Source organism: Scyliorhinus torazame, chromosome 27, assembly GCF_047496885.1.
Source record: "Scyliorhinus torazame isolate Kashiwa2021f chromosome 27, sScyTor2.1, whole genome shotgun sequence".
Classification (NCBI taxonomy): Eukaryota; Metazoa; Chordata; class Chondrichthyes; order Carcharhiniformes; family Scyliorhinidae; genus Scyliorhinus; species Scyliorhinus torazame.
Genome location: NC_092733.1, coordinates 7,908,280 through 7,930,941, shown reverse-complemented (window position 1 = coordinate 7,930,941; position 22,662 = coordinate 7,908,280). Strand labels below are relative to the sequence as shown.

The following is a 22,662-nucleotide window of genomic DNA, read 5'->3' as shown; positions in this document are numbered from 1 at the left end:
AGAAGAAAACACGACAAACAAGGGACAGGGGAGGAGGCAGAGACGGGACAGCAGTGACAGGAAATGGTAGCAAGAACACCCCACATCGAAAAGAAAAGGGAGACATGAAAAGCACAGTGAAATAAGGCGGCAGCAAGGATGTTCCAGGATGTGGAAAGACAGAAGACAATGAAGTTTTGTCAAAATAACACAAGTTGGGATTTTAAAAACAAAACATGAAAAAGAGAAGGGGAAGAAGGAAAAGAGCACAAAGATACAACAGTTATATACAATAAGCAGGTTGAAAAAGCAGAAAGAAAACACCTGGTTGTTTAATATTCATCAAAGATTAGGCTGAATCAACAGGAGTTCTTCAGGATGAAGGAGTGAACAGTTTTTGGGAAGGGTTTAGAAGGACTAACATTATTTGAGAATTGGCATCAGTAAAACAAATCAATTTTTAGCAACAGAAAAGTCATCACAGTTGATTTGTGGCTGGTCCCACATTTCAAATGATCCCATTCTAATTTTTAGCTGTTCCCTACTGCTTTTCTCTGCCAAATCTCTTTAATTCCCTCTTTCCGTTAGGAGCGGCATGGTGATGCAGTGGTTAGCACTGCTGCCTCATGGCGCCTGTAATTTGTATTAATTGTACTGAATTGCGTTCAGCGGTAAAGGAAACTTTCATCAGAGAATACGGAATGATAAGATAAACCTGACCGATGTTTTTCTCCCTAACCTAGAGATTCAGCAGATTTCAAACTAGGCCCGCTGTTGCGCACGTTTAGTGGGGTGTTTCTCCGTGGCTGCAGTCCTGAGAAACCGCTATTCAATGGCACTTTGCTGTTTATTTGGGCCTCGGGGAGGTTTCACACCAGCGAAGCCGCATTTAAAGTGATTTCCTCAAGGCTGTTCGCAGATCGGGGTGCCATTTTGACCAGCTGCCCCATCTCTTCCCCATCCCTCCTCCACTTTCAGGCCCCTCCGCCCCTACTTTATCATTGCTCCTTCATTGCAGGAGCAGGAGTCTTCCTCCATTCGGACCCAGTTTGCCCCCAGCTCCTTCAGCCACCCTTCACCCTCTCCGCTTTTGCCGCCCAGTGGTAGAATAGGAAGTTCGGGTGAGGCTCCCCACGTACCGCCTTGCTGTAAGATGGTCTTACGTATCCTAGGGATTCTTCCCTCCCAGACAAAGGCCATAATTAGTTTGTCGACCCTGGTAAAGAAGGATCTGGGGAATGAAGATCGGGAGCAGTCTGAATACAAAGAGGAACCTAGGTAGCATGTTGTTCTGTACACTTCCTGCTAGCAAAAGAGGGAATGAGTCAAGTCCCATCTTTGCAGATCCTTCTTCACCTCCTCACCCAGTTTGGTGAAGTTCCATTTGTGGAGCCTCACCCAATTGTGGGCCAATTGTATCCCCAGGTACCAGAACTTGGTTTGAGTCACTTTATTTTTTTAAATTTAAAACGTAAATATGAATTGAGAGTGCCCAATTATTTTTTTCCAATTAAGGGGCAATTTAGCGTGGCCAATCCACCTACCTTGCACATCTTTAGTTGTGGGGGTGAGACACAGGGAGAATGTGCAAACTCCACACGGACAGCGACCCGAGGCCGAGATTGAAACCAGGTCCTTGGTACCGTGAGGCAGCAGTGCTAACTACTGCGCCACCCATGCCACCCTGGTTTGGGTCACTCTGAATGGTAGTCCTTCCAGCTCCACTCCTCTCTCTCAGGGCTTCACCAGGAAGATTTCGCTCATCCCCCTCGAGGAGTCACCGAACTTCCTGAGGAGTCCTGGGGGCGCGGGGCGATCTGGCCCCGGGGGGTGCCCCCACGGTGGCCTGGCCCGCGATCGGGCCCACCGATCCGCGGGCGGGCCTGTGCTGTGGGGGCACTCTTTTCCTTCCGCCTTCGCCACGGTCTCCACCATGGCGGAGGCGGAAGAGACTCCCTCCACTGCGCATGCGCGGGAATGCCGTCAGCGGCCGCTAACGCTCCCGCGCATGCGCCGCCCGGAGATGTCATTTCCGCGTCAGCTGGCAGGGCACCAAAGGCCTTTTCCGCCAGCTGGCGGGGCGGAAATTCGTCCGGCGCGGGCCTAGCCCCTTAAGGTTGGGGCTTGGCCCCCCAAGATGCGGAGCATTCTGCACCTTTGGGGCGGCGTGATGCCCGACTGACTTGCGCCGTTTTGGGCGCTAGTCGGTGGACATCGCGCCGATACCGGAGAATTTCGCCCCTCCGCTCCCGCGCCGGTTGGGAGAATCGCCTGGGTCGCCAAATTTTCCCGCGACGCCGGTCCGACGCCCTCCCGCGATTCTCCCAAGCGGTGAGAACGGCCCGTCGAGTTCCGCGCGGCGCAGGCCGGAGAATCGCCCGAGACACCCAAAATGGCGATTCTCCGGCGCCCCTGCTATTCTCAGGCCCGGATGGGCCGAGCGACCAGCCCAAAACGGCGGGTTCCCCCCGGCGCCGTCCACACCCGGTCACTGCCGGCGGGAACAGCGCGGGAACACTGGGGGGGGGGGGCCTGCGGGGGGAGGGGAGGGGAGATCCTGCATCGGGGGGGCCTCAAATGGGATGTGGCCCGCGATCGGTGCCCACCGATCGTCGGGCCGTCCTCTCTGAAGGAGGACCTCCTTTCTTCCGCAGCCCCGCAAGATCCGTCTGACATCTTCTTGCGGGGCGGACTCGGAGAGGACGGCAACCACGCATGCGCGGGTGACGGCAGTTATGCGGCACCGGCCGCGTCATGTATGCGGCGCCGCTTTTACGTGGCGCCAAGGCCTGGCGTGTGTAAATGATGCGGCGCCGATCCTAGCCCATTATCGGACCCTGAATCGGTCGGGATAGGGGCCGTTTCGCGCCGTCGTGAACCTCGACGGCGTTCACAACGGCGCGAACACTCTGCCTCCATTTCGGAGAATCCCGCTCCTTACGTCTGGTCCCTGTTTGTGTGGACCAGTAGTCAACGGCATCTTGGTGAGGTCTCCCAGAGGCGACATTTGAATATCAGGTGAATCTGGCATCTGGGTACTTCAATGAGCTAAATATGCAGACTTGGATCTCGCCCAGCGAGGGTGAGATCCAGATTGCGCCGGGAGAAGCAAGTCGGGTGACTTGTGATTTGCCCGGCGCCTGGCGTGGAGCATGTCATGATTTATGGGGTTGCTGAATCATGCCCTCTGAAGGTAATTTCAATGTTTTCACCAGTGCTTAGAGTGAGACCAGTAATGATGCCGAACAGGGATTAACTCGTGCCTTCTTGACCTATGTGGCTCAGTGGCAGGCTAGGCAGTTTACTAACCACCAAAACCAAAGCTCCAGTATAATTTATTCAATTTCCTCCATGTATTTGCAATTCATCTGCTGGCCAAGTAGATGGGAAGGAAATCTGCTTCCAGTCTCTGACAACTTTGCTCTTGAACAGGTAGGTGGGTGGGAGGCATTGTGAAGGACTAAAGGCTAAACTATATGGGATAGATACAAGAAATTAACTGAAAATGTACTCTTCAGTAAAACCTACAGCCAGCTGCATTCTTCGAAGGGCAAAATTGACCAAACACAACATTATTGACTCCCTTCACATCAATGTGGTATTGCTGATAAAGATTACACGCACTCTAAAAGCCACTATCCAGCGGATCCTTGTAGTGACAACTTGCACAAAAGTACAATGCGAGTTCTGATAGGTAAAACCACAATCTGATAAGGAAACACTGGGCCCCAAGTCTTATTATCTTACTAGACGCAATACGTTGACCAAACAGATTGACCAACATGACCTTTACCCAAGCTTAATTTTTCAAGAAATGAAAAACATTCTTAGAAATTGAATGGGCAACCTAATTACAGTAGGAAGGCCTATTATCCCTAATATGGGATAATGATTGGGGGCGTTCTATTATTGAGTGAATGGCCATCTTCCACACCACCTTTTAGTTATGCAACACCAAAACATTCATCATAAATATCTCAACATAATTTGAATTGTTAGACCATAAGACCATAAGACATAGGAGCAGAATTAGGCCACTCGGCCCATCGAGTCTGCTCCGCCATTCAATCATGGCTGGTATTTTCTCATCCCCATTCTCCTGCCTTCTCCCCATAACCCCTGATCCTCTTATTAATCAAGAACCTATCTATCTCTGTCTTAAAGACTCAGTGATTTGGCCTCCACAGTCTTCTGTGGCAAAGAGTTCCACGGATTCACCATCCTCTGGCTGAAGAAACTCCTCCTCATCTCTGTTTTAAAGGATCGTCCCTTTAGTCTGAGGTTGTGTTCTCTGATTCTAGTTTTTCCTACAAGTAGAAACATCCTCTTCACGTCCACTCTATCCAGGCCTCGCAGTATCCTGTAAGTTTCAATCAGATCCCCCCTCATCCTTCTAAACTCCAACGAGTACAGACCCAGAGTCCTCAACCGTTCCTCATACGACAAGCTCTTCATTCCAGGGATCATTCTTGTGAACCTCCTCTGGACCCTTTCCAAGGCCAGCACATCTTTTCTTAGATTCGGGGCCCAAAACTGCTCACAATACTCCAAATGGGGTCTGACCAGAGCCTTATACAGCCTCAGAAGGTGTTGTATTCTAGCCCTCTTGACATGAATGCTAACATTGCACTTGCCTTCCTAACTGCCGACTGAACCTGCACATTAATCTTAAAAGAATCGTGAACAAGGACTCCCAAGTCCCTTTGTGCTTCTGATTTCCTAAGCATCTCCCCATTTGAAAATAGATTTGTGAGGGGAGAGTTGTTGGTCCTCCACTTCAGATCCATAGATCAATGGGTCTCGCACTCTTGGGGATCAAGGTAATATTTTATTTTGATATTTGAGGGATACCCTGGATCTCTTTGAAAGTCTCGTAGTTACATTAAGTAGAGGTTGAAGTTTGGATTCTCTCATAGAAATTATGAGTTATCTTCTCTTTTCAGGATATATCATAGAATCGTAGAATTTACAGTGCAGAAGAAGGCCATTCGGCCCATCGAGTCCGCACCGGCCCTGGAAAGAGTACCCCACTTAAGCCCACACCTCCACCCTATCCCTGTAACCCAGTAACCCCACCTAACCTTTTTGGACACTAAGGGCAATTTAGCATGGCCAATCTACCTAACCTGCATAGCTTTGGACTGTAGGAGGAAACCGGAGCACCCGGAGGAAACGCACCCAGACACGGGGAGGAAGTGCAAACTCCACACAGTCACTCAAGGCCGGAATTGAACCTGGGACCTTGGAGCTGTGAGGCAGCAGTGCTAACCACTGTGCCACCGTGTCGTTTATTTTCTGATTTATTTTCTTTGTATAACCAATAAAATTGCATGCTTTCTTATAATATTAAACTTATTTGTTTACATAAAACTTAAATTGTCTCATCTAACCTTCTGTATGAACACTCCACGAACCCAACTACTATCAAGCCCGTAAGACCTAGGACCCAGGACAAAATTCTTAAAATTTCATAAGATTAATATTTATGCTTTATTTTTATCTCATTGATAGATTTTGGATTCGTACTGTAGCTGGAAATAATGAAGTGGTTAAATTGTTTATTCCGAGGATGCTGTAGGGTTTGATAAATCAGTCTATCACATTGCGGGCTCTGCTGCTAATGTAGAATGTGTGCTTTGTGTCTGTTGATGAAAGCTTTGTCAGTACAATTCACAAAAAGAAGCTCTAGATCGTTGGCATCCAGTGCTTTGATAGGAATCAGAAGGGAAGATATCTTCCAAGGGCAGAATGCATGGCTGGAGACATATAAAAACCTTAATCTTTTCTTCATAATTGATAGAATTGAGAATGGTCCGGTCCCAGAGGAAAAGCTGGACAATTGCGCTTATCTCTCTGTCTGACTGCTACTTAAAGACACTGACCATAATCAAAGGGCTGGGGGGAGAGAGGGAATTTTCCGCCCCTGTTTTCAGAGGCAGGAACGGCAGAGGGAGTGGAGAATCGAGTGGGAGCCTCAAATCGGCTTCTTTGTGGTGGAACTGCTCGATTATCCCTGATCCCCCTGCCATGGGCAGTGCCAAGGGGGGTGGGGGTGGTTTGTGGGAGGGGTTCCATGTCCATAGGGAGAGAGGCACCTGCCGGGGGTGGAGGGTTCTATCACGTGTCTGTTTATTAAATTTGATGCTTAAAATGGGGTGCCCTGTGCGGGTGAATGAGCTCCCCCACCCCCACCAGCATGACTTTGTGGGACCCACCCCTTCCTTTTTTCCCCCACAAAGTATTTAAAAACATGACAGGAATAGCCAGCAAGGCAGCTGGTGGGATGCCCTCTGCTTTTCCTGCCCGAGGCAACACTGAAAATAAATCGGAAAGTTCTGGCCTTGATCCAACACAATGAAACGTTTAAGTTGAAAACTATAATTAGTATCAGATTCTTACACCACCCACTTCCAGCTCCGTAACATTGCCTTCCTCCACCTCTACACTCAAGTGCCGTATCATGGTCTATCATGGGGTCACCCAGGCTTGACCAAGTTTCTGGTTTATGAGTATTTGCAGTAACAAAGTAAACTAGAGTGGGTGTGGTAGGGAAGGTGAACCTTTGGCCAGGCAAGAAGGTTAATGACTAACCTGTATATGGGCCAGTCCATGATAAGTAAAGGAATGTGAATAAGTTGATGTATTAGCTCGGAGTTATACTGTGATAAAATTGCTTGCTTGAGCTCAGGGCAGGCTAAGATATGCAGATGACTGGGCACTGCAGTAAAATATGGGCACTGTTTGTGTTAAAGGCTAGGTTATCCATGACTACCTTGTAAACTCATCTGTAATTGTGGACCGACCAAACTAGATATACAAAATAATAAATTGTGAGTTGAAGATGAGATATTGGACTTCTGGTTGCGGCTATGCAGAGCTAAGTCGCACGTTCGGCAGCTCCCGCTTGGAACGGATTTTGGGCTCTTTTCAGGGCCCCCATTTCCCGGTGTGGGGAGGAGATTGCAATATTCCCCCGATAGTGTATGGCTTGGACCAGGAGCGGGCCGACTAAAAAAGTGGTGGTGAACCCAAAGAAAGTGCGAGGGAAAAAGAGCAAGATGGTGGCGGGCGGGGACCAGGCAGCGTGGATGCAGTGGGTGCAGGAGCAGCAGGAGGCTATCCAGCGCGGCTTCAGGGAGATCAAAGCGGACCTGCTGGAGCCGATGAAGGCTTCTATCGACAAGCTGCTGGAGACCCAGACGGCCCAGGGGGTGACGATCTGCGAGGTCAAACAAAAGATCTCCGACAACGAGGACGAGATCTTAGGCCTTGCAGTAAAGGTGGAGGCGCACGAGGCGCTCCACAAGAAATGGCAGGAACGTTTCGAGGAGATGGAGAACCGGTCGAGGTGGAAGAATTTGCGGATTCTGGGCCTCCCAGAGGGGCTGGGGGGGTCGGACGTGGGGGCCTATGTGGTCACCATGTTAAACTCGCTGATGGGAGCGGGGTCCTTCCAGGGGCCCCTGGAGCTGGAAGGGGCCCATAGAGTGCTGGCGAGGAGGCCCAAGGCTAACGAGCCGCCGCGGGCGGTGCTGGTGCGGTTTCATCGGTTCGCTGATCGGGAGCGCGTGCTCAGGTGGGCCAAGAAGGAGAGGAGCAGCAGGTGGGAGAACGCGGAGGTTCGAATATATCAGGACTGGAGTGCGGAGGTGGAGAAGAGGACTGGGTACAACATGGCGAAGGCGGTGCTGCACAAGGGGGTGAAGTTTGGTATGCTGCAGCCGGCGCGACTGTGGGTCACCTACAAGGACCGGCACCATTATTTTGAGTCTCCGGAGGAGGCGTGGGCATTTGTTCAGGCCGAGAAGCTGGACACAAACTGAGGGTCGGGATGGGTGGTTGGGGATTGCTTTTGGTGTGTTACATTTTGAGGGGGGGTTCTTTGCTCTTGTTTCTTTTTGGTTCGGTGTGGGTGGTTAGGGTGGGTTGGGCACTGTTTTGGTTTGGTTGGGTCTGTCGGGTGGGCTCTTGGAGGGGGGGAAATAAATGGAGTAGGGGTGGATGGCCAGTAGGGGGGATGGGGCCCCGCGGGGGAGGGTGAGGCCCAAGTCGGGGGTGAGGGGACTGGGCCTGTAAAAGGAACTGCGTCAGAGGTGGCGGGGCCGGGCAGGTGGAAAGCGTGGGCTTTTTCCCGCGTTGAAGGCTAGAGGGGGCGGGGCCGGGGCGGGGAAGCGAGGGTTGTTTCCCGCGCTTGGGATGGAAGGTGGTAGGCGGAGAGCCTGCTGATGGGTAATGGAGGAGGAGGGTATGTCCGACAATGGGAGGAGTCGAAGGAAAGGCGGGAGTGTCCGTGGTCAACAGGAGTCAGCTGACTTGCGGGAGTGCAATAGGGGAGCAGAGCAGCTAGGCGGGGTCCTAGCTACCGGGTTGCTGCTGGTATGGTCAAGGGGGAGCTGGAGCGAGTAGAGGGGGTTGGGATGGGGGTCTGCCGCCGTGGGGAACGGGCCGAGCGTGGGGTGCAGGCGCGTGGCTGGCCGAGGAGGGGTTATGGCTAGTCGGCGGGGGAGGGGGGCGGGTAGCCCCTGATCCAGCTGATAACCTGGAATGTAAGGGGACTCAACGGGCCGGTCAAGCGGGCCCGGTTGTTCGCGCACCTGAAGGGGCTGAAGGCGGATGTGGTCATGCTCCAGGAGACACACCTGAAGGTGGCAGAGCAGTTAAGATTGAGGAAGGGGTAGGTGTTTCATTCGGGGCTGGATGCCAAAAATCGGGGGCTGGCGATCTTGGTGGGAAAGAGGATGTCGTTCGAGGCGTCGAGCATTGTGACAGAAAATGGCGGCAGGTACGTAATGGTAAGTGGTAAGCTGCAAGGGGAGAGGGTGGTGCTGGTCAATGTGTACGCCCCGAACTGGGACGATGCGGGTTTAATGCGGCGCATGTTGGGTCGGATCCCGGACTTGGAAGTGGGGGGCCTGATAATGGCTTTAACACGGTGTTGGATCCGGCACTGGATCGCTCCAGGTCTAGGACGGGTAGGAAGCCGGCGGCGGCTAAAGTGCTGAGGGGATTTATGGACCAGATGGGAGGGGTGGACCCTTGGAGATTTGCAAGGCCGGGAGCTAGGGAATGTTCATTCTTCTCGCATGTCCATAAGGCTTATTCCCGGATCGACTTTTTTATTATGAGTAGGGCACTGATAGCGAGAGTAGAGGATACCGGGTACTCAGCGATAGCCATTTCGGATCACGCCCCGCATTGGGTAGACCTAGAGCTGGGGGAGGAGAGGGACCAGCGCCCGTTGTGGCGCTTGGAGGTGGGGCTGTTGGCGGACGAGGAGGTGAGTAAGCGGGTCCGATGAAGCATAGAGAGATACCTGGAGGCCAACGATAATGGGGAGGTCCGAGTGGGGATGGTATGGGAGGCGCTGAAGGCGGTGGTTAGGGGAGAGCTGATCTCCATTAGGGCCCACAAGGCGAGGAGAGAGCAGAGGGAGAGGGAGAGGCTGGTGGGGGTAGACAGGAGGTATGCGGAGGTGCCCGAGGAAGGATTGTTGAGGAAGAGGCGTAGCCTCCAGGCCAAATTCGACCCGTTGACCACCAGGAAGGCGGAGGTGCAGTGGAGGAAGGCCCAGGGGGCGATTTATGAGTATGGGGAAAAGGCAAGTCGGATGCTGGCGCATCAGCTCCAGAAGCGGGACGCGGCGAGGGAGATCGGGGGTGTTAACGATAGTGGAGGGGGTGTGTTGCGGAGTGGGGTTGGCATCAATAGGGTCTTCAGGGACTTTTATGAGGAACTGTATCGGTCCGAGCCCCCACTGGAGGAGGGAGGGATGGGCCGCCTTTTGGACCAATTGAGGTTTCCGAAGGTGGAGGAGGGACTGGTGGCGGGATTGGGGGCCCCGATTGGGCTGGAGGAGCTGGCCAAAGGGATAGGGAGCATGCAGGCAGGGAAGGCACCGGGGCCGGACAGTTTCCCGGTCGAATTCTACAAGAAATATGTGGACCTGTTGGGCCCGTTGCTAGTTAGGACCTTCAATGAGGCAAGGGAGAGGAGGGGGGGGCTTTGCCCCCGACGATGTCCCGGGCACTGATCTCCTTGATCCTGAAGCGGGACAAGGATCCCCTGCAGTGTGGGTCTTACAGGTCGATTTTGTTGTTAAACATAGATGCCAAGGTGCTGGCGAAGGTCTTAGCCACGAGAATTGAGGATTGTGTGCCGCAGGTGATCCACGAAGACCAGACGGGGTTCGTGAAGGGGAGGCAGTTGAACGCGAATGTGCGGAGGCTCCTGAACGTTATTATGATGCCTGCGATGGAGGGGGAGGCGGAGATAGTGGTGGCAATGGACGCTGAGAAGGCCTTCGATAGGGTAGAGTGGGGGTACTTGTGGGAGGTGCTGAAGAGGTTCGGGTTTGGGGAGGGGTTTGTCAGGTGGGTTAGGCTGTTGTACGAGGTCCCGATGGCGAGTGTGGCCACGAACAAGAGGAGGTCTGAGTACTTTCGGTTGCATCGAAGGATGAGCCAGGGCTGTCCCCTGTCCCCCCTGCTCTTCGCACTGGCGATTGAACCCCTGGCTATGGCACTGAGGGAGTCGAGGAACTGGAGGGGGTTGGTGCGGGGTGGGAAGGAGCATAGGGTGTCGCTCTATGCGGACGACTTGCTGCTGTATGTGGCGGACCCGGTGGGCGGAATGCCGGAGGTAATCAGGATCCTCAGGGAGTTCGGGGATTTCTCAGGGTACAAGCTCAACATGGGGAAGAGCGAGTTGTTCGTGGTTCACCCAGGGGACCAGGAGAGGGGGATTGGCGAGCTCCCACTAAAAAGGGCGGAGAGGAGCTTCAGGTATTTGGGGGTGCAGGTGGCCAGGAGCTGGGGGGCCCTGCATAGACTTAATTTCACGAGGCTGGTGGACCAAATGGAGGAGGAGTTCAAGAGGCTTTCAGGGAGCTAGGATGGAAGCTCAGAACTAGAACAAACAGAGTTGTTATCTCTGGGTTGTTGCCCGTGCCACGTGATAGTGAGATGAGGAATAGGGAGAGAGAGCAATTAAACACGTGGCTACAGGGATGGTGCAGGCGGGAGGGATTCAGATTTCTGGATAACTGGGGCTCTTTCTGGGGAAGGTGGGACCTCTACAGACAGGATGGTCTACATCTGAACCTGCGGGGCACAAATATCCTGGGGGGGAGATTTGTTAGTGCTCTTTGGGGGGGTTTAAACTAATGCAGCAGGGGCATGGGAACCTGGATTGTAGTTTTAGGGTAAGGGAGAATGAGAGTATAGAGGTCAGGAGCTCAGATTTGACGTCGCAGGAGGGGGCCAGTGTTCAGGTAGGTGGTTTGAAGTGTGTCTACTTCAATGCCAGGAGTATACGAAATAAGGTAGGGGAACTGGCAGCATGGGTTGGTACCTGGGACTTCGATGTTGTGGCCATTTCGGAGACATGGATAGAGCAGGGACAGGAATGGATGTTGCAGGTTCCGGGGTTTAGGTGTTTTAGTAAGCTCAGAGAAGGAGGCAAAAGAGGGGGAGGTGTGGCGCTGCTAGTCAAGAGCAGTATTACGGTGGCGGAGAGGATGCTAGATGGGGACTCATCTTCCGAGGTAGGATGGGCTGAGGTTAGAAACAGGAAAGGAGAGGTCACCCTGTTGGGAGTTTTCTATAGGCCTCCAAATAGTTCTAGGGATGTAGAGGAAAGGATGGCGAGGATGATCCTGGATAAGAGCGAAAGTAATAGGGTAGTTATTATGGGAGACTTTAACTTTCCAAATATTGACTGGAAAAGATATAGTTCGAGTACATTAGATGGGTCGTTTTTTGTACAGTGTGTGCAGGAGGGTTTCCTGACACAGTTTGTTGACAGGCCAACAAGAGGCGAGGCCACATTGGATTTGGTTTTGGGTAATGAACCAGGCCAGGTGTTGGATTTGGAGGTAGGTGAGCACTTTGGGGACAGTGACCACAATTCGGTGACGTTTACGTTAAGGATGGAAAGGGATAAGTATACACCGCAGGGCAAGAGTTATAGCTGGGGGAAGGGAAATTATGATGCCATTAGACGTGACTTGGGGGGGATAAGGTGGAGAAGTAGGCTGCAAGTGTTGGACACACTGGATAAGTGGAGCTTGTTCAAGGATCAGCTACTGCGTGTTCTTGATAAGTATGTACCGGTCAGGCAGGGAGGAAGGTGCCGAGTGAGGGAACCGTGGTTTACCAAAGAAGTGGAATCTCTTGTTAAGAGGAAGAAGGAGGCCTATGTGAAGATGAGGTGTGAAGTTTCAGTTGGGGCGATGGATAGTTACAAGGTAGCGAGGAAGGATCTAAAGAGAGAGCTTAGACGAGCAAGGAGGGGACATGAGAAGTATTTGGCAGGAAGGATCAAGGAAAACCCAAAAGCGTTCTATAGGTATGTCAGGAATAAGCGAATGACTAGGGACAGAGTAGGACCAGTCAAGGACAGGGATGGGAAGTTGTGTGTAGAGTCTGAAGAGATAGGCGAGATACTAAATGAATATTTTTCGTCAGTATTCACTCAGGAAAAAGATAATGTTGTGGAGGAGAATGCTGAGCTCCAGGTAAATAGATTAGATGGCATTGAGGTACGTAGGGAAGAGGTGTTGGCAATTCTGGACAGGCTGAAATTAGATAAGTCCCCGGGACCTGATGGGATTTATCCTAGGATTCTCTGGGAGGCCAGGGAAGAGATTGCTGGACCATTGGCTTTGATTTTTATGTCATCATTGGATACAGGAATAGTGCCAGAGGACTGGAGGATAGCAAATGTGGTCCCTTTGTTCAAAAAGGGGAGCAGAGACAACCCCGGCAACTATAGACCGGTGAGCCTCACGTCTGTAGTGGGTAAAGTCTTGGAGGGGATTATAAGAGACAAGATTTATAATCATCTAGATAGGAATAATATGATCAGGGATAGTCAGCATGGCTTTGTGAAGGGTAGGTCATGCCTCACAAACCTTATCGAGTTCTTTGAGAAGGTGACTGAACAGGTAGACGAGGGTAGAGCAGTTGATGTGGTGTATATGGATTTCAGCAAAGCGTTTGATAAGGTTCCCCACGGTAGGTTATTGCAGAAAATACGGAGGCTGGGGATTGAGGGTGATTTAGAGATGTGGATCAGAAATTGGCTAGCTGAAAGAAGACAGAGGGTGGTGGTTGATGGGAAATGTTCAGAATGGAGTTCTGTCACAAGTGGAGTACCACAAGGATCTGTTCTGGGGCCGTTGCTGTTTGTCATTTTTATCAATGACCTAGAGGAAGGCGCAGAAGGGTGGGTGAGTAAATTTGCAGACAATACTAAAGTCGGTGGTGTTGTCGATAGTGTGGAAGGAAGTAGCAGGTTACAGAGGGATATAGATAAGCTGCAGTGCTGGGCTGAGAGGTGGCAAATGGAGTTTAATGTCGAGAAGTGTGAGGTAATTCACTTTGGAAGGAAAAACAGGAATGTGGAATATTTGGCTAATGGAAAAATTCTTGAAAGTGTGGATGAGCAGAGGGATCTAGGTGTCCATGTACATAGATCCCTGAAAGTTGCCACCCAGGTTGATAGGGTTGTGAAGAAGGCCTATGGAGTGTTGGCCTTTATTGGTAGAGGGATTGAGTTCCGGAGTCAGGAGGTCATGTTGCAGCTGTACAGAACTCTGGTACGGCCGCATTTGGAGTATTGCGTACAGTTCTGGTCACCGCATTATAGGAAGGACGTGGAGGCTTTGGAACGGGTGCAGAGGAGATTTACCAGGATGTTGCCTGGTATGGAGGGAAAATCTTATGAGGAAAGGCTGATGGACTTGAGGTTGTTTTCATTAGAGAGAAGAAGGTTAAGAGGAGACTTAATAGAGGCATACAAAATGATCAGAGGGTTAGATAGGGTGGACAGTGAGAGCCTTCTCCCGTGGATGGAAATGGCTAGCACGAGGGGACATAGCCTTAAACTGAGGGGTAATAGATATAGGACAGAGGTTAGGGGTAGGTTCTTTACGCAAAGAGTAGTGAGGCCGTGGAATGCCCTACCTGCTACAGTAGTGAACTCGCCAACATTGAGGGCATTTAAAAGTTTATTGGATAAACATATGGATGATAATGGTATAGTGTAGGTTAGATGGCTTTTGTTTCGGTGCAACATCGTGGGCCGAAGGGCCTGTACTGCGCTGTATTGTTCTATGTTCTAGGTGGGACGCGTTGCTGCTGTCCCTTGCGGGTAGGGTGCAGTCAGTCAGGATGACGGTGCTCCCAAGGTTTTTGTTCCTGTTCCAGTGCCTCCCATTTTTATCCCGAAGGCCTTCTTTAGGCGGGTCAACAGGAACATAACGGGGTTTGTGTGGGCGCGAGGGACTCAGAGGATGAGAAGGGTGTTCCTGGAGCCGAGTAGGGATGGGGGGGGGGGGGGGGGGGGGCTGGCACTGCCCAACCTCTGTGGGTACTATTGGGCCGCCAATGCGCCGATGGTGCACAAGTGGGTGTTGGAGGGGGAGGAGGCTGCAAGGACGAGGCTGGAGATGGCGTCCTGTGAGGGTACAAGTCTGGAGGCGCTGGCAACGGCGCCGCTGGCACTCCCTCCAATGAGGTATACCACGAGCCCGGTAGTGCCAGCTACCCTCAAAATCTAGGGGCAGTGGAGGCGGCACAGGGGGGAGGTTGGGGCCTCGGTGTGGACCCCAATATGGGGGAACCACCGGTTTGCCCCAGGGAGAACAGATGGAGGGTTTTCAGGGTGGCACAGGGCCAGGACAAGAAGGTTGGGGGACCTGTTTGTGGGCGGGAAGTTCGCGAGCCTGGGTGAGCTGGAGGAGAAGTATGGGCTCCCCCCTGGGGAACACCTTTAGATATTTACAGGTGAGGCCGTTTGCCAGGCGGCAAGTGGTGGAATTCCCGCGGCTGCTGCCACGCACAGTACAGGACAGGGTGCTCTCGGGGGGATGGGTTGGAGTGGGGAAGATCTCGGAAACTTACCAGGTGATGCAGGAGGAGGAGGAGGCTTTGGTGGTGGAGTTGAAAGGTAAGTGGGAGGAGGAGTTGGGAGAGGAGATCGAAGAGGGGACGTGGGCAGATGCCCTAGCGAGGGTGAACTCTTCCTCTTCGTGCGCGAGGCTCAGCCTCATACAGTTTAAGGTGCTGCACAGGGCACACTTGACCGGGACAAGGATGAGCCGGTTCTTTCGGGGGGGGGGGGGGGGGGGGGGGGGGGGGGGGGAGGACAGGTGTGTTACGTGCTGAGGGAGCCCAGCAAACCACACCCATATGTTCTGGGCATGCCCAGCGCTGGAGGATTTTTGGAATGGCGTAGCGAGGACGGTGTCGAGGGTGGTAGGATCCAGGGTCAAACCGGGCTGGGGGCTCGCAATATTTGGGGTTGCAGGGGAGCCGGGAGTGCAGGAGGCGAAAGAGGCCGGAATTCTGGCCTTTGCGTCCCTGGTATCCCGGCGACGGAGTCTCCTTCAGTGGAAGGATGAGAGGCCCCCAAGCGTGGAATCCTGGATCAACGATATGGCGAGGTTTATTAAATTGGAGAGGGTGAAATTCGCCTTGAGGGGATCGGTACAAGAGTTCTTCAGGCGGTGGCAACCGTTCTTGGACTTCCTGGCAGAACGGTAGACAATGGTCAGCAGCAGCAGCAACCCGGGGGACGGGGGTTCTATTTTATTTTTGTTTGTTTACACTTGGGGATCTGAAGGGGTGTATATATTTGCTATGTTTGCTTTGTGTTAGTTCGGGGTGTTAATTTATTGTTTATGTATAGGGGGGAGGGGGGCACGGGGGTTGTTTTACTTTGTTCTGTATTTAATTCTATTGGGTTTCTTTCTCATTCTGCTGTTGATATTTTGTGAAAACCTCAATAAAAATTAATTTTTTAAAAAGCTGAGATATCAGGGGCGGGATTCTCCACAATCGGCGCGATGTCTGCCGACCGGCGCCAAAAACGGCGCGAATCAGTCCGGCATCGTGCCACCCCAAAGGTGTGGAATCCTCCGCATCTTGAGGGGCCGAGCCCTCACCTTGAGGGGTTAGGCTCGCCCCGGACTGATTTCCGCTCCGCTAACTGGCGGGAAAGGCCTTTGGTGCCCCGCCAGCTGGCGCGGAAATGACTTTGCCGGGCGGCGCATGTGCGGGAGCGTCAGCGGCCGCTCACGGCATCCCCGCGCATGCGCAGTGGAGGGGGTCTCTTCCATGGTGGAGACCATGGCGAAGGCGGAAGGAAAAGATTGCCCCCACGGCACAGGCCCATCCCACGGATCGGTGGGCCCCGATCGCGGGCCAGGCCACCGTGGGGGCACCCCTGGGGGCCAGATCGCCCCGCGCCCCCTCCAGGACACCGGGGCCCGCCTGCGCCGCCTTGTCCCGCCGGTAAGAGAGGTGGTTTAATCCACGCCAGCGGGACAGGCATTCCAGCAGCGGGACTTCGGCCCATCCGGGCCGGAGAATCGCCGGGGGGGGTGGGGGGCCCGCCAACCGGCGCGGCACGATTCCTGCTCCCGCCGAATACCCGGTGCCGGAGAATTCGGCAACCGGTGGGGGCGGGATTCACGCCAGCCCCCGGCGATTCTCCGACCCGGCGGGGGGTCGGAGAATCCCGCCCCAGAAGGTGGTATAAATAACTTACGGAATAATTGATGGAAACAGCGCACCTTTGAAATGAGAATGCATTCCCCTGTATAAATACTTGCATTGAACGAACTGCTGCTTGTTTTACCTACAGCTGTGTTGTGTGTCTTTAGATCCTCCATAACAATAGAAGGTATACAAAATTATAGGACTGTATATAAGACCAGGGGGCCAAAAAACTGCACAAGGAATTATATGGAACATATACAGAATTCTGAACTTTACCTCAACACTGCCACAGCCTTCACCACAGGAGCAAATACATGGTCCTGCTGAAGGGAGATCAGGGGTAGGAAAAATCCCAAATATGTTAGCACAAATGTTTCACTTTCACCTTAAAGAGTTTCGAGACATTGGACGGGATTTACTGACCACCCCACCGTGTGTTTATCGGCGGGGGAGGCATCCCGCCAGCTGGAACGAAAGGTCTCAGAAATCCCATTGACTGCAGCCCTCGCCACCGGGAAACACGTGCGTCGGCGTGGGACCGGAATTTCCCGCCGCGCTAACTGCCGGTAAATCACGAGATTTCTATTAGGCTAACAAATGGTTATTGTAAAGCAGAAGAGAGTGGTACAGTTTTCTTTTATGATTACAGAGTGGACATGGATTTCCTAATTCAGAGTGAGATAAATCCTCTGGGAAGAATAGCTCCCATTAAGAACATTCCAATTCAAGGAAATAATGGATGTGGGGATGAAATAAACTGGTGATCAGTAATGAGTGGCTATGTAAAATAGACTTTAGGTTCACCAGGGTTTGTTTGAAGTTGCACTTAACATCCAATGACACATTTCCCATTGAATTCTATTCAGGAATGATGTTTATATATATTGCTAGTGTGCAGCAGGATATCAGGTCAGCTCAAGCGGTAACACTATTGTTTCAAGGTCAGATAGTTGTGGATTTAAGTTCCAGGGATTTGAGTTCATAAGCTAAGCGAGTCAGAGGCGATACTCTTCAGCTGAATCTCAACAACATGTCTGCCTGTTCTGACGGTTAAAGATCCCCCCCTGGCCATATTCAAGAGTAACGTGCTATGCCAGACCTTGTTTCTAACATTACTAATAACTGGTATTTCCCTACTAACAACATTTACTGGACTTCAAAAGTAGTTAATTTGGTGACTGCTTTGACGCAATAAGACACAATATAAACGCAAACATTATAATAAAATGATGGTCTCCTTTGGGAAAGTTTGATTATAAATTCCTGCCTCGACCAGCCGCTTTTCCAGATTGTTTGGATGGGAAACATTTACGCTGGGGGGGGAATTCATTTCCAGATTGACTCAGTTTCTGCTTCGCCTAGAAAGGGTTCCGGCCTTACTCAATGTTGCTTTGGTGTAAGAATGGAGAAAATAAGCAGAATCTCCGCACTTGAGCTGATATTCAAGTTACCTTAAGCCTCACATTCTATAGTTGCTCAAAGAATGCTCCAAATTATCAAATCGCATGAGATCATTTTGCAAAATTGATTCAAAGAGTTTTACACAATGTGGGTTACATGCAGCAGCTTTCAACATTAAACTTCTAATATTTTAAGCAAGTAGCCATTGTTTTTCCTTGTCGTTGAAGGCTCACCGATCTAATTAATCTAATTATGGCACCTTCATGTCTGCACTCACAAAGCTTGACAGCCAATCATTGCTTGGAGAGTAAACATGCTGGACACCATCGTAACCAAGTACGCTATGGCATCACCTCACTGTAACACAGGAATGCCCCACAGTTGGAATACTCCAGTGTTAGAGCTTCAACCATTAAATCAGCATTTCATTTTATGATTATATTGGGAAGAAAGGCTCCAAAAACTGATTCAGAAATGTATTTAGAAATTCTAGAGTACAGGGGTTTTAGAAAGAATGATTACATCAGTGAATGCTGGAGTACAAACACTAATCACATCAGGGAAGATCTCCAAGAATATCTGTTCAGAAAGCTATCAGGAAGATGCAGAATAATAAATTGCTGAACAATCTATTAAAAAACTGTTTCCAATTATTAAGTGTTTGTGAGAACACAGTTCCAAAGCCACTGTGAACATGTGTTTAAAGAGCACTGTCTTTATCAAGAGAAAAGAAAACATCTGCCAATTTGGCCTGATGACCTTATGTGTAAACAACGTGGTGGCATTTTGTGAAGCCTGGTGCATTATGAATTGTTTCATTATTGCGAGTGATTGGTAAATGTGGGAAAAACAAGTGTGATCCCTTTTGTAGCAAATGTTCACAGGAATAGGAGGAGTGGGCCATTTAACCCTTCAATGTTCCACTTTTGAGCTTCGCAATGATGATGTGGCAGATATGTTAGATTGGTGTTGGAGACCCCCGGGTAGTTGGGGACAGGGCAGGGTGGCACCCTGGCACTCCCTGGGCACCTTGGCACTAATAGCTTGGCACTGCCATGCAGGCACCTGCCAGTGTGACCATGCGGCACTACCAGGCTGGCTGGGGAACTGCCAGGCTGCCCATGCCAGGGGGTGGGCCTGACTCATAAGAGGTGGGGTGAGGGGTGCTTGAGGAGCCCAGAAGAGGTACGTTGGGTGAGGTGGAGGTTCCGGAGATCGTGATGGATGCCTCGATCCCAGAGTGGTCAGCTCCCCAGTGCAGGAAATGACTTAAATAGTGGCCTCGACGGGGAGTTCCTCGCTGATGTGAAAAACACCAGCAAAGTGCCGCTGAAAGTACTGCAGGTGCCGAGAAACACCCCACTAAAAATGCTGTTCAGCGGACTTTAACTCAAGTCTGCTGAATCATGCCTGTGGTGTTGGTATCAAGTATGTTTTGTAAGAACTGGGTTTAAATAGGTTCAAACTTATGATTCACTTATTTAACAGCACTTAACTGTGACAACTATTAATCTGAATTCAATGACTATTGCCTGTCTTGTTTCATAAAATTTTCACCCTTCAAGACTTTCCACAACATGTCTCAGCCTGGCTTCCTCACATCCAGCTCATTTTGTTAGTGTGACTGCTCCAATTCAAGAGAATCATAGAATCTACAGTGCAGTAGGAGGCCATTCGGCCCATCAAGTCTGCACCGGCCCTTGGAAAGAGCACCCCATTTAAGCCAGGCCTCCACCCTATCCCCGTAACCCAGTATCCCACCCAATCTTTTTGGACACGAAGGGCAATTTAGCATGGCCAATCCACCTAAGCTGCACATCTTTGGACTGTAAGAGGAAACTAGGAGGAAACCCACGCAGACACGGGAGATTGTGCAGACTCCGCATAGACAGTGGCCCAAGTCGGGAATCGAACCTGGGACCCTGGAGCTGTGAAGCAACAGTGATAACCACTGTGCTACCATGCTGTCCACTGGGATGCAGGGGCTGAGGTGAGGGGTGGGGTGGGGGTGGATGTAGGACACTTGGGAGGCGAGTAACTGCAAACTGGCAGCCCTCCTCAGGAGCACTTCTGTTGGCTCCGGACAAATCTGAAAAAATATGATTACTTACAGTTTTGATGGTGGCTGCTACTTTTGCCACAGCAACCATTGAAAAATCATCAGCAGAGCGTGCACCGATGTTGCCATTTCCAGCACATCCTCTCTATAGGCCATAACATGCACTCCAATCGTCACTTTCCCATTTCGGAGAGGAGTCCTAGGTATAGGCATTAGGCTCCTCATTCCCATGTGTAAGGAGCCTAAGGCATGTTTTAGGTTGTTGCTGGGGGTGCTTGGAAAATCAATCTGAACAAAATTGGTGCCGGATTTATTTTAAGCACTGTGAAATTGTTGCTTCCTGTCACTGTTCTACAAAAGACACAGCGCAGCAAGGTTCAATTTCTCACTCACTCACTGACTGATAGCATATGTGCTGGACCCGGGAGTGTCGCTGTGCTGCTTTCACCAGCGCTTTGTGACAAATGGGAGACCACCTCCCGCTTAAATTTTCTAAACAGGAGTGTGAAAGCATTCATAAGCTAGCAAAGTGAAGAGCAAGATATAGAGAGAGTTAATCAGAGTGAACAAGCGTGAGAGAAAGTGCAAGTGAACATTGGTGAAAAGATAGAATGGGAAGGAGAGGAGGAGAAGGGGAGAATGTATAAAGATAGTGAGAATAAATATAGGAACTGGCATGTGAGGGGAAAGGGGTGAGAAAGAATGCTTCAATGTGAGAGAAGATTACATTTTTCCCTTTCAGCCCAGGAATCGCTATTTTCAGTTCTATTAATGAACAGGTTTTATGTAGTTGACAGCTTTCCTCTTTTAATCTACCACGAGATGTCATGTTCTACCATTAGATGTCACTAGTTTAAGCTGTAAAGATGTTTGCCAAAAACTATTTACAGAGTGTTGTGTAACTTGAGGGCTGGTTTGAACTTACTCAAAACCCATCTTGCACAGTTAAATCAGGCCCTCAGTTAACGCTTATAAAGCTGCCGAATAACCAAAACAAAGAATTTCACGAAGGCAGTAATGGACTTCAGAGTTCATTGCAATTTGGAACACAGGTATCACCTTCAAAATATTGTCATCTTCAGCACCACCTATAATTGTTGTAATTTCTTCCAAATGCAGATTACTTGGGGACGGGGAAATCATGCTCTAGATAGATTTTCATTTACTTGTAAGATTTGGAAGAACAGGTCGGTTTGAAACTTGGTCTTTACTAAGGTGGGGCAGAGGTCACAAAAATAGATTTTAGTGTCTTTGAGCTTGTGAAGGCAAAAATTAATTTTGCCAGAGTTCCTATTCCCCATCATTGTCTACTGGGTCGCTGCTGGAAGGTCTGTTTTCATAGACATCTACTGGTGGAGTAGGAGGTTCAGTTGGATTAGCGACTCCTACAGAAATGTCGTCATTGGATGATTTTTGGCTCTCGCAACCATCCTAAATAGTCTGGCACTCTAAGCACAATTGTGAATGTTTTTACTATCCTAGTACCAGAGGAGAAGAAGAGAAACTTGATTTAAAGTCTTCAATTAATAATTTCTTATATAAGTGGGTTGGTCCTCTATCTGTTATTTAACGGAGGGATAATCACTATTCCTTTCAGAACAGTCCACAGGTATGTAAAGACCCAATGTTCACTCATTGTTGTCACAAACAGGGCTGAATCTTTGAGCTTATTTTTGGGAGATGGGGAGAAATAACATCACTGTTTCAAACAAGACAGTAATTGTCGATTTCTTGGTGAAATATCTTTGTTCTCAGAGTGTTTTCAACATTTTTGTTTGAAATGTGTCAATACAGCATGATCGTCAGCACTTGATTTGAAGATCGGAGGCCAATAATCATGATGAGAGCCTTCACTGAGCCAATTATGTTCAAGATCTTAAAGATTTACTGTCAAACTCCAAGAGGAAATTGTACGGCAGAGATTATCTTCAGCATTCCCGCAATGCTAGCAAATGAGGTCCTATCCCCTTTTCAGGAATGCTCGCGTCATGGTGGAGAACTTCCAAAAAGAAAATGGAAAACATGCAGATAAAAAGGCAACTTTAACTCTTTCAGTGCTGCATCACCCAAATACAACATTTTCTTTTAAAGGGAGTAAATGTTTCCTTGTTAGGAATTAACGTTTGAAATCTCACTTTATCGTTGATGATTTGAGCCTCATTGAATTGCAGTAAAATGGTGGGTCCCTGATTAGTTCTATACTCACATTTACCAGAAATAAATAACATTTTAACATAGATTCAGGTAGAGAATGTTCATCCTTTCCCCCTATAAATTGGTGCACCGATGAGGCAGGACCCAGTGGGCAGGATCTAACTGATAGCCATCAAATAATGTGTACATTGTGTGAGCTGCACAGAACTTTAAATAACCTTCAAGGACATGATCCTCACATGCGATTTTGAACGAAAATCATCAAGTATTTGAAAGCTATGCATCAGATGTCGCTCCACAAAACTGGCTGCCGATTAACACAGTGATTTCTTGTTTGCAATTTCTACAGTTAATTCCCCTTTAAACATTTTTTTAGTTACTGATTTTCTGCCCTGTAATTTAACTAAAAGAACAATTTGTTTGGGGACGTGTTTACAATTTAATTGATTTCCACTGTGATGCTTTGAATGAGAACTCATCGAATACATTGTGTCACTGGTTGCATTGAAAGAGTCAAACGAGTGGGAAATGATACAGGATGCAGCAGAGTACATCTCACTGAGCTCA

The 22,662-nt window shown here is 50.0% G+C and overlaps 1 protein-coding gene across 8 annotated transcripts in view; it reads right to left on the bottom strand.

Annotated features, from left to right (window-relative positions):
- LOC140403169 (voltage-dependent P/Q-type calcium channel subunit alpha-1A-like) overlaps window positions 1–22,662 on the bottom strand; it is a 721,889-nt gene that overhangs the window by 59,435 nt on the left and 639,792 nt on the right. The window lies entirely within an intron of this gene.